This window comes from Cebus imitator, unplaced genomic scaffold, assembly GCF_001604975.1.
Source record: "Cebus imitator isolate Cc_AM_T3 unplaced genomic scaffold, Cebus_imitator-1.0 Scaffold80, whole genome shotgun sequence".
Lineage (NCBI taxonomy): Eukaryota > Metazoa > Chordata > Mammalia > Primates > Cebidae > Cebus > Cebus imitator.
The window spans coordinates 9,775,936-9,780,248 of record NW_016107395.1 but is presented as its reverse complement, the minus strand read 5'-3'; positions in this window follow the sequence as shown (position 1 = coordinate 9,780,248).

Below are 4,313 nucleotides of genomic sequence, written 5' to 3'. Positions count from 1 at the left end.
AAAATGTCTTCAGTCTTTGAGCTAAAACAATGAAAGATGGCATTATCTAAATAGGAATTGAAACTCCATCAACCAAATTACAAGTGGATGGGAGAGAGAGAAAAAAAAGAGAGAATGAGAGAGAGTGGGGGAGAGAGAGAGAGAGAGAGAGAGAGAGAGAGAGAGAGATCCCAAGAGAGAAATTATATCTTTTTTAAATTTTTTCTTTATTAAATATTTTAGTTTTCATCATCTTCATTAAAGACATAGAGACAAAAAATATGACCATCTGCTTTATTTTGTAGTCCACCTCTGTTTTCTATCTCCTACTCATTAGATTCATGTATAACAACAGGTCTTTCTGTAAAGTATCAATGGAGGGTAACATAAAGAAATCCCTATGACTGAAAAGCCGTAGGGATTCTGGAAAAGGTTAGAATAGCCTGGCTAAGCACAGAATCTCTCAACACCTAAATGGTTTGAAAAGCAAAACTTGGATGCTTTTTCAGGCTTGATATAAGGCTTTTTCCTTCATAATTTTCAGTTATGTGTATATATTTAAAATTTCCCTAAAGAGAAGCATCAGAAAAATTGAGAATATATGTTACTGCCAAAACATCAAACTTAAGCAAAGATTTTGCAGTTATGAAAAATTATTACCAAGTTTATTTCTGTAATTTTCTTATTCTGGAAGAGTGATGATATCAGATATGAACAAGTTTTGATTATATAAGTTGTGTGTTTCCTATCAGGAAGTTGGATATAAATAATATTCCTGTGTATTAAGATATTATTAAGTCAGGCACCCTTATTTAAACAATTAGCTTTGCACATAGAAGTCCAATGCACAATGATATGTTTTCCCTGTAGATATCCATTACTTTATGGACTTCAGCCATCACATATATACCCATGGTTTGGAATGTTGACAATTTAATAGGAAGTTCTGGTATTGTAACATCTCTGTTCAAAAAGCCTCCCTTGGCCCCATTGCTTAGAGCAGAGATTCTACTTCTCTGCCCTGTGTGCCATGGGATCCAGGCATGCCACAAATTGGTTACAGATGTGCTGAGATATTGATCCCCTTGGCATTTGGAGCAGTTCCAAGCTATGCGTGCAGCCAAAGGCAATCTCATCCATTCACACCAGTGTGCTCTATAGACGTGGTTATTTTCTATGTGTGCCATGACAAGGAAAAGGCCAAGAGGCCCTAGCTCTGGATATAAGCTCTAAAGTGTGCACAGCATTCAGCGCCTTTTTCGTCTTGTCCATGCTCTTCTCTTCCAGTCTGACCTCTGGCAGCTCTCCTCACACACAGCCCTTTCCCACCCTCCAGGTCTACCACCACCTCCATTTCCTAAAACCCTTTACTTTGCCTCCCGTGCTTTGGTCCTTCTGTTCATCCGCTGTTTCAAGCCCTTCTTCCCCATCTGCACCATGGATATCTTAGGACTCTTTAAAAGATAGGGCTGATGCCACCCCCTCCGTGAAACCATCAGAAACTCTCTAGCCTGAAACACTTCCTCCTTCCTCTGTGCTTCCATATACGTTTAATTGTTACCCTCTTAGGCACTTGTCACATTCAGCTTCAAGTGATAGTTATTTGTGTGCTTGTTTTATCCCCCCTGTTAGAGTGTAAATGGCTCAAGAGTAGAGACCATTTTATTTATCATTGCTCCCCTCCCAGTGCTAGCTGGACCTTGCGCATTCAATCAATGCTTATTAAATTGAATTGACTCTGCAAATGCAAGAGGGAGGAGAAAGTCACTTTATATTTATCACACCTCTACCACATGCCAAGCACCTTGCTGGCACCTTAAATGGAATAATGCATGCAGTCTTCACAATATCCCTTTTGAGACAGGCAATGTACAGATGAAGAAATTGAGGAATAGTTAAGGTAATTACCTCCAAGTAATAAATTTCACACTGGAAAAAAGGAACTGCAGAGCAGTGCCCTGTTCAGGTGTCTGAGAACTTGGCTCTGTGAACATCAGCCTGACCATGCAAATCTTCAGAAACAGGGGGTTGCTGGAAGCCTGCTTAGAGAGTTTGCTGTGTGAACTGCCTTGCTCATAGAGTCCTGGCAAGAGTTTCATTTCACGAACTGGAAAATAAATCATCCTTTCATCAACAGGGAAATCCTTTTCCTCGAACCAAATCTGAGGTGACTAGGACAAAAGGAACAGAAGGGGCTGGGTGCGGTGGCTCAAGCCTGTAATCCCAGCACTTTGGGAGGCCGAGGCGGGTGGATCACGAGGTCAAGAGATCGAGACCATCCCGGTCAACATGGTGAAACCCCATCTCTACTAAAAATGCAAATATCAGCTGGGCATGGTGGCGCTTGCCTGTAGTCCCAGCTACTTGGGAGGCTGAGGCAGGAGAATTGCCTGAACCCAGGAGGTGGAGGTTGCGGTGAGCTGAGATCGCGCCATTGCACTCCAGCCTGGGTAACAAGAGCGAAACTCGTCTCAAAAAAAAAAAAAAAAAGGAACAGAAGAAAGTTATTTTTCTTTTTGCTCGGAAAAGAATCTTTTAGTGAAGCTTGAGTGGAAATACAGAACCAATGTCTATAAATGAGAAATGCTCTATTTGGATAAACGTTTTCCTCTGTTCTTTCTTGCTACACTGTGATTTTGTTTGTTATGTTTCTGTTTATTTATATTACTACTTATTTAACAGAGTTTTTTAAAAATATAGATAAGTTATGTCAATTATGCCTCAATACAGCCAGAAAAATGAAATAATGACTGTTTGAAATGCAATAATAATATCTTATAGCATTTATAATATAATAGAGGTACAAAATATAAAAACAGTAGCAAAAAGGAAGAAAAAGTTATAAATCATTATAAAATTCTTAAGCCATAAAGGCTGCAATTTAAAGTAGACTGAAATAAGTAAGAGTCATATACAATTCTCTAGGATAACTACTAAAACATTTCAAAATGTTTAAACAGCTAGCAGTGGAAAAAAGATGAAAAAAATTTAATTTAAAGGATGGCAAGAAGTCATGATGCAATGAAGGACTGAAACAAAACATTTCCTCTCCCAGTTTCAAGCTATCCTCCCGCCTCAGTCTCCTGAGTAGCTGGGACCACAGGTGTGTGCCACCATACCTACCGTGCTCACCATGCTGAGCTCAAGCAATTTGCCCACCTAAACCTCCCAGACTGTTAAGATTACAGGCATGAGCCACCACACCTGGCCAAAACAGAACATTTCAAGTCAGGTGCAGAATTTTGGAAAAAAAAAAAAAAACCAAAAACCAAGATTAGATGATTTAAGTAATTCGATTACATTAATTTTAAATAACTTTAGTGTGCAATGTTCAGAGGTCCTGACTGGCCAAGATTTGTATGGTCTCCATCAAGCATTTGTTGATGTTCAGTGTTACTTTATTCATCTCTAAGCTGAAAATTGCATCCTACTGTTGAGGATGAGTTGACGGGTTCAGTTTTCCTTGGGCTTTCCATGCATTGAGAACATCAGTGATTCAGTTCATCCTTCTGTGGGACTCCCAGGTGCTGTGGCTCTCGGAACCTCATGGTCAGCAAGGAAAAGTAACTGAACTAGTGATAATAACCACTTGCATTTGTGTTGAGCTCTGTGACTCACATGGTGCTGTCACATCTATCACCCCGTTAGGCCTTCACAAGCAAGGCCTTGTGGAATGGGTATTCTTAGGAGCACCCTACATGTTGTAGGAGTAAGAAGCTGTTGCTCAGAAAGGTGAAGTAACTTGCCCAAGGTCATATGGCTCAAGGCGGGTGGCAGATCCAGGACTCAAAATCTGAACTGGAGAATTTTTCTCAGTTTTCTGTTGGTGTAATTAAGGAGCTGCCAGGCTAGAGGTAAGTCTGGGAGTGGAAATGAAGGTAATAAAATTTGAGAGACTAGGGAAGGAAGGGGCTTGATGCCAAGGGTAAACATATCATAAAGGAAATTTTCAGATAACTGACTTCTGTATTTACATGCTATAATATTCACCTAAACCTGTGCTTGTTTGATATTTTAAAGGAGGGAGGAAGAATGACATTTTGACAAATGTACTTTTTTGCATTTGATAATTTGCATCGGGCCAATTGTCAGTGAGCCACCAGTGAGCACTATTCCTGCAGAATACACTGTTGCTTCACAAGACCTTTCTATATTCTTGATTCATTTTCCAGGCTTACCAGCTCTACATACTTTATAAACTTCTGAAAGGAATAAAACCCGAGGAGAGGAGGTATTAGGTTTAAGGGGGCCACTTTATTGCAGGAAGTATGAAAGTAAAAAGTTTTCAAACATAAGAAAAGTTTAGCCGCAATTTCCACCAATACATTTTCACC